Consider the following 8,434-nt stretch of genomic DNA (forward strand, 5'->3'; position numbering starts at 1 on the left):
CCAAATGGTTTTCAGAGAGGAGGCTGCTGGGGGTGGGGACATAGGGGTACAGGAGGGTTTGGTTAATGAAGCCTCTGCCAGTCCAGTTGGAAAATAGGCCTGTGTCCCAGCACTGAGGTGCCCAAATCCCGTGCCCAGACCTGAGCTAGACAGGGTCTCAAGATCACAGTCAGTCAAGGGTCAGAAGTGGCATCTTCTGCTCCAGAAGCTTCTGTTCCTGTGGGCCCTGCCCCCTCCTCAGGGCTCCACAGGAGCTGTTCAATATGCTGGGTGCTGTGCAAACTGTAGGGCACAGCCAGACACTCGGAGCTCAGAGGGACCCAGGGTGGGCAGGATTGGCCGAAGCTGGAAGTGGGTCCCTACAGGTCACATCCCACCTGCTGCCTCCAGACCTTGGACATTTCATGGGGGCTGGGCCAGTTACAGGGAGGGAAAGGGAAATGGGGACCCTTTCAATTGCTGCCCTGGGACCCTAAGATCTTGGGTGGTGACAAGGAAACTTGAAGCACAGCTGTCCCCAAGAGGCCTTCCTGAAGTCCATGGACAGGACTTCAGACTGGAGAGTTACTCATCTGTTTTTCCATCAGTGTGTCCATCCATGTATCTGTCCATGCACACACACCCCCATCCTTCCACAAGCCCCCTGAGGCCTCCTGGGGCCTGACCTATATAGACCCTCAGCTCCTGATGTCCCAGGCAAGGCAGGATTGGCCTCGCCCAGCCCCGGTGGGACCTGAAGTGTGCCTGCTCATGCACTGTGGGAGAAGGGGGCTGTGGCACTGGGGTCCCCTGGGAGTACTTGTCCCTGCCCAGCCCAGAGCTCAGGTTGCAGGTGAGACCCTCTGTGAAGAAGACAAGGGGCAGGGGATACTGGGGATTCCACATCAGCAAAGGTGGCCTGGTGGCAGTGGCAACCTCAAACAGGCCTGAGAGCTGGAACCAGGGCTGGAGGGCAGAGGGAGGAAGGGCATGCTGGAAGATGGGTGTGAGCAAAGGCACAGGAGTGACCTTAGTGGCCCTTCTGTCAACAGGGATATGGCAGTTACACATGGGCCCCCATGGAACCATCCTGAAGGATCATCTCAGAGACCCTAGAACCTGTCCACCATGCCACCTGCCCTGGCATCCTGCCCACCACCCAGAAATTCCTTCCATTCTGCCACATGGCTGGGCCCTGCGCTGGGCCAGGACTTCATGGGGGAAGGGGACAAGGGAGGGAGGGGATCTGGGCCCTGCATGGGACACAGGCAGTGACCACCTGGTAAAGAAGACTATGATCTCGATTTCCTGACCTGGTGATCCGCCTGCCTCGGCCCCCCAAAGTGTTGGGATTACAGGCATCGACCGCTGCACGCAAATTACAACTTTTTTTTTTTTTTTTTTTTTTTTTTGAGACGGAGTCTCGCTCTGTCACCCAGGCTGGAGTGCAGTGGCCAGATCTCAGCTCACTGACTGCAAGCTCCGCCCCCCGGGTTCCCGCCATTCTCCTGCCTCAGCCTCCCGAGTAGCTGGGACTACAGGCGCCCGCCACCTCGCCCGGCTAGTTTTCTTTGGTAATTTTTTAGTAGAGACGGGGTTTCACCATGTTAGCCAAGATGGTCTCGATCTCCTGACCTCGTGATCCGCCCGTCTCGGCCTCCCAAAGTGGTGGGATTACAGGCGTGAAAATTACAACTTTTTTCCATAGCGTATATCCTAATTTATCTTTACAGCAATAGTGTATAAGATTTCCCCTTTATCCAAATCCACACCAGCATTCCTTTTAATTTTTAAGATAATTTCAGTAACATGCATCTAGTAGGTGTGGGATGGTATCTGAATGTGGTTTTGGAATACATTCTCTTCTGATGCGCAGTAATGGTGAGGACCTTTTCTCTTATGTGTTTATGTATTTTATGTCATTTATGCAGTGATGTCTGTTGAGGTTTTTTGCCCAGTTTTAGTTTGCATACGTATTTTTCATGCTTTTTTTTTTCCTTCGGTGTACATGTTTGTTAACAACCAGTTATCACTTCTATGATTCCCTCATATTTTCTCACAATCTTTTTCTTTTTTGAGACCAGTCACTCTCACCCAAGCTGGATCACAGTGACACATCACAGGACCATGTAGATTGGAATATTGGCTACCTACAGCTTTGCAACACAGTTTGACATCAGGAATTGTGAGTCTTCCAATTTCGTTTGTATTTCTCAGGATTCCTTAGATGTTCAGGCCTGTTTGTGGTTCCATGTTAATATTAGCATTGTGTATTTACACTTTTTTTTGGACGGATGTGTTGCTCTGTCGCGAGGCTGGAGTGCAGTGGTGCCATCTTGGCTCACTGCAACCTCCACCTCCCACGTTTAAGTGATTCCCCTGCCTCAGCCTTCCAAGTAGCTGGGACTACAAGTGCACACCACCATGCCCGGCTAATTTTGTTTTTTGTGTTTTAGTAGAGATGAGGTTTCATCATGTTGGCCAGGATGGTCTTGATCTGGCCTGGTGATCCACCTAACTCGGCCTCCCAAAGTGCTGGGATTACAGGTGTGAGCCACTGTGCCCACTCACTTTTTTTTTTTTTTTTTTTTGAGATGGAATTTCACCCTGTCACCAGGCTAGAGTGCAGTGGTGTGATCTCAGCTCACTGCAACCTCCACCTCCCGGGTTCAAGTGATTCTCCTGCCTCAGCCTCCCAAGTAGCTCGGACTACAGGCATGTGCCACCATGCCCAGCTAATTTTTGTATTTTTAGTAGAGACGGAGTTTCACCATTTTTGCCATAATGGTCTCGATCTCCTGACCTCATGATCCACCTGCCTTGGCCTCTCAAGATGCTACGATTACAGGCATGAGCCACCGCACCCGGCCTCTAGTTCTTCAATGTTTTGTCTATAATAAGGCATGTAAGCAGAGGGTATACTGGGACATTTTTAATTCTCTGGGACTTTTTTGTTTTTGTTTCTGTTTTTGTTTTGAGATAGAGTTCCGCTCTGTTGCCCAGGCTGGAGTGCAGCGGCATGATCTTGGTTTACTGCAACCTTTGTCTCCCAGGTTCAAGTGATTTTTGTGCCTCAGCCACCCAAGTAGCTAGAATTACAAGTGTGTGCCACCATGCCCAGCTAATTTTTGTACTTTTTAGTAGAGACAGGGTTTTGCTACATTGGCCAGGCTGGTCTCGAACTTCTGACCTCAGACAATCACCCACCTCAGCCTCCCAAGGTGCTGGGATTACACACATGAGCTACCTTACCCAGCCTCATCAGAGACATTTTGATATATGTGTATTTTGGGTGATTATTTAATCAGGGTACTTAATATAACTATTCCTTCATACAGGTATTATTTCTCTGTGGTGAGAACACTCAAAATTGTTCCCTTCTAGCTTTTTTTGAAAAATACAATACAGGCCGGGCGCGGTGGCTCAAGCCTGTAATTCCAGCACTTTGGGAGGCCGAGACGGGCGGATCACGAGGTCAGGAGATCAAGACCATCTTGGATAACATGGTGAAACCCCGTCTCTACTAAAAAATACAAAAAACTAGCCAGGCGAGGTGGCGGGCGCCTGTAGTCCCAGCTACTTGGGAGGCTGAGGCAGGAGAATGGCGTGAACCTGGGAGGCGGAGCTTGCAGTGAGCTGAGATCCGGCCACTGCACTCCAGCCTGGGCGGCAGAGGGAGACTCCGTCTCAAAAAAAAAAAAAAGAAAAAAAAAAAGAGATTGTTAAGCCATTTTATTGTCTATGTGTATTTTCCACCTAATTTTTCCTTTTCTTTTTCTTTTTTCTTTGTGCAACCTGTGTGCACAGGGTCAAGTTTTCCCTAAATATATGCTTATCCCATATTTTCTCCTTAGAGTGTTTTGCTCTCCGGACTGAATTTAACTGTTTGATTGATTTTTCATAGATTTTTGTGTATTGGGCAACATAGGGGTGCTAGTTCAATCTTGTGCACATGACTACCCAGTTGTCTCAGCTGTTGTGTCTTTGGTGTGCTTTTGAAAAATGTCTGCACTAATTTTGGATTGATTACTTGGCTCCCTCATTTTGTCCATTTGGTTGTCTTTCTATGTTTATGCCAGTCAGTGATTGCCTGGATGACTGTAGGTTTTGTTTTGTCTATCATCCATGTATCTATCTATCTATCTATCTATCTATAATACATCCTAATCCTATTTTTTTTTTTTTTTTGTAGACTGGTTATTGCTCTGTCACCCAGGCTGGAGTGCAGTGCTGCAGTCTTGGCTCATTGCAGCCTTGACCTCCTGGGCTCAAGTGATCCTCTCTCCTCAGCCTCCCAAGTAGCTGGGACTACAGGTGCGCACCACCATGCCCCACTAATTTTTTTATACTTTTTGTAGAGGTAGGTTTTGCCATGTTGTCCAGACTTCTCTTGAACTCCCAGGCTCAACTGATCTGCCTGCCTCAGCCTCCCAAGGTGCGTGAGTACTTGTGGGAGCCACTGTGCCCAGGGAAACCCTGTTTTTTTTTTTTTTAAATAGACTTTTATTTTGATTAAAATGTAGGTTAGTTACACGTGAACATTTGATGACACTGAGGCTTGTGGCCATTGACCCCATCACCCAGGTAGAGAGCAAAGTGCCAATCAGGTGATTCTTCTGCCCACACCCGCTTTCTGCCTCCTTTTTTCATCTGATAGTCCCCAGTGTCTATTGTTTCCATCTTTATGTTTGAATGTATTCACTGTTTAGCTCCCACTCATAAGTGAGAACATGGAGTGTTTGGTTTTCCGTTCTTGCCTTGGTTTGCTAAATGTAATAAGCCCCAGGTCTATCCACGCTGCTTAGGACATGATTGTGTGTTCTTCTTATGGCTGTGTAGTATTTTGTGGTGTGTATGCACCACATTAAAAAAAAAAAGTCAATCCACTGTTGCTGGTCACCTAGGATGCTTTCACATCTTTGTTCTTGTGAACAGCATGGCCATGAATGCAGGAGAGCTTGTGTCTTTTTGAAGAAGGGTTTATTGTCTTTTGGATAGATACCAAGTGTAGTGGAATTGCTGGGTCTGATGGTAGTTCTGTTTTAAGTTTTTTGAGAATCTCTAAACTGGTTTCCACGGTGTGAACTAGTTTTCACGTTGACCAAGAGTGTAGCAGCGTTCCCTTTCCTTTGCCACCTCCCAGCATGTTGTTTTGACTTTGGAAAAATGTCCATTGTGACCAATGTGAGATGGTATCCCATTGTGTTTGGGAGTTGCATTGCACTGATGATTAGTGAGGTTGTGCATTTTTTCATGTGGGTTGATCACTTGAACGTCATCTTTTTATTTATTTATTTTTTTTTTTGAGACAGTGTCTCACTCCGTTGCCCAGACTGGAGTGCAGTGGTGCAATCTTGGCTCACTGCAACCTCTGCCTCCTGGGTTCAAGCAATACTTCTGTCTCAGCCTCCTGAGTACCTGGGATTACAGGCGAGCACCACCATGCCCAGTTAATTTTTGAATTTTTAGTAGAGATGAGGTTTCACCATGTTGGCCCGGCTGATCTCAAACTCCTGGCCTCAAGCTGTGTGCCTGCCTCAGCCTCTGAAAGTGCTGGGATTGCAGGCATGAGCCACCATGCTCAGCCTGTTCCCTTAAATTTCTTTACAAAAATTTACCCTATGGTAAAGATGTACCACCAGAGGGTAGAATGAGACACTTTGGTCTATGCATACATTGTGTAGTGATGAAATCAGCGTATTTAACATCTCTCTTTCCTCATAGAGTTATTATTCCTTTGAGGTGAGGACATTCAAAATACTCGTTTCTAACTTTCTTGAAAAGTACACTCTGATAATGTTAGACCTAGTCACCCTGCTGCTGTGGAAAAGAACTACAGGTTTCATTCCTCTCATGGAATATGTAACTTTATACCTGTTTCCAATCTCTGACCATGCCCCAGCTTTGAACCCCAACCCGTGATAAGAACAGTTATGCTTACTAGTTCTATGAAATAAGATTTTTAGATTCCACCTGAGTGAGACAACGTGATGTTTGTCTTTCTCTCCATAGTTTATTTCTTTTTTCTTTTTTCCTTTATTTATGTATTTATTTTTTTGAGATAGTGTCTGGCTCTGGTTGCTCAGGCTGGAGTGTAGGGGTGCGATCTTGGCTCACTCCCACCTCAGCCTCCCGAGTAGCTGGGACTTTTGAGAAATGTCTCTTCAGGTTCATTGCCCAACTTTGGCTGGGATACTTGGTTTTGCCTGTTTTGCTTCTTAGTAGCATTAGTTTCTCGTGCATACCATGTAACAACCTCTTTCAGATAAATGATTCCTCATCATGCCCCCTCTGTATGAAGAATGCCTTCTCATTATTAATTACTTCATTGCTCCCTTTACCATTCTGTAATTCTTGAGGTTTTTTGTTTTTGTTTTTGTTTTGTTTTTTTTCCCCACGTGTTGAGTTTTCCTTTTGTTAGCAGCGATTTTGGGTCAGGCCAGAAAGAAAAATCACAATTTTGATGCATTTCATTGATTTTGAGTGTATTTTCCATATATTTCCTAACTGTTTTTTCTTTTTGCAACCTAGGAGCATAGATTAAGTTGCCCTGATCTTCCACTCACTCTGTGTTTTCCTGTAGAAGTTTTATGCTTTTGGGTCTTGTGTTTAGGTTTTCATTTATTTCGAGTTGGTATTTGTGTATTGTGTAACATAAGGGTCCTATTTCATTCTTTTTCATGTGGATATCCAGTATTTTCAGATTCATTAATTGAACAGACCTCCCACTCCTCATTGCGACATCCAGACATTCTCTTGAAAACAGTGTGTTGACTCCATACAGATGTACATTTAGGTTCTGTTATGTCTGCATGGTTTCACTGTTAGGCCACTGCCATAGTCTTTGGATGAGTAGATCTTTTCCATGTAATTTGAAATTGAACAGTGTGAGGCCTCCAAACAAGGTTGTCTTTCCTAGGATTGCTTTGCATGTTTAGAGTCTATGGTAGTTCCATGTGAATTTTTAGCTGTGTATAGTTACATTTCATGATAAGTTTGGTTCATACTGCATGTCCAGAATGAGGGGTGCAATGGGGATATTGCAGTACTTTTATCCCTTTATCTGTGCATGAACAGGTAGGTTGATTGGATACCTTCGCTATTGTGCATAGTGATTCAGTCGCCATAGGAAGGCTGATATCTCTTCAACATAACAGATTCCATGTGCTTTCTGTGTGTAACCAGTGGTGGGATTCCTGGGTGAACGGGTAGTTGTAAAATGTTCAAGTCACCTTCCACTGTTCCGCTTCGTGTGTATAGTAATGTACATTCTCACCAATAGTGTATAAAATCTCTTTTTCTGCATTTCTACATTGGCCACTGCCTGTGAATGTATGGGTTTTTTGTTGTTTTTAGTAAGTTTCATTCTAATTAGAGTGAGAGGTATCTGAGTGTGGTTTGCACTTAGACATGTGTGTGAGGATTAGTGAAACTGAGCAACTTCTCTGTGACCTGTCAGTCAATTCCCTGATTACTTTTCAGATGTGCCTGTTCAGGTTCTTTGCCCAGTTTTAGCTTGGGTATTAGGTTGTGTTCATTTTCCGAGTTAGAGTAGTGTTAGTTTCTCATACATGTTAGATTGCAACCCCTTTCACAGATATGATTCTGCTGAACTTTCTTTCAATCTGTAGGATGTCTTCTTTTTTTATTATTATTATACTTTATGTTCTAGGGTACATGTGCACAACGTGCAGGTTTGTTGCATATGTATACATGTGCCATGTTGATGTGCTGCACCTATTAACTCGTCACTTACATTAGGTATATCTCCTATTCTATCCCTCCCCCAACCCCCGAACCTACCACAGGCCCCAGTGTGCGATATTCCCCTTCCTGTGTCCAAGTGCACTGTTCAATTCCCACCTATGAGTGAGAACATGCGGTGTTTGGTTTTCTGTTCTTGCAATAGTTTGCTGAGAATGATGGTTTCCACCTGCATCCATGTCCCTACAAAGGACATGAACTCATCAGGATGCCTTCTTTAATGGTTCGTTGTTTCTCTTTCCCATGCGGAAGCTCTAAGATAATGTATAGTCCCATGTGCTTGTGTTCACATTTGCTAGCAGTGATTTTTGTGTCCCATCCAAAAAGAACAAAAAATAAGAAGGAAAAAGTATTGCCAAATCAATTGCATGGTCTAAGGGTTTGTTGCCATAGATAATTTTTGCTTTTGTTTTCTTTCTTTTTTGCAAACTGCATGCATAGATACAAGTTTTGCTGAAATAAACTCCCACTTTTCTTATAGGAGATTTGTGGCTCCAGGACTGGATTTAAGTGTTTTATTTTGTGCTGATTTGGGGGTATTATATTTCAGACCCTGAAATGTTGATTTCTTTGACTTGTTTTTGTCTGATATACCACAGTGGGGCTTGTGTTCAAATTAAGCTGTGGGACATCCTTTAGATACTGGGTTCAAACAATTCTCTCCTTCCTTGATGTTCCCTTAGGAGAGAGG

This window comes from Macaca mulatta, chromosome 10 (assembly GCF_049350105.2).
Source record: "Macaca mulatta isolate MMU2019108-1 chromosome 10, T2T-MMU8v2.0, whole genome shotgun sequence".
In the NCBI taxonomy this organism is placed as follows: Eukaryota; Metazoa; Chordata; class Mammalia; order Primates; family Cercopithecidae; genus Macaca; species Macaca mulatta.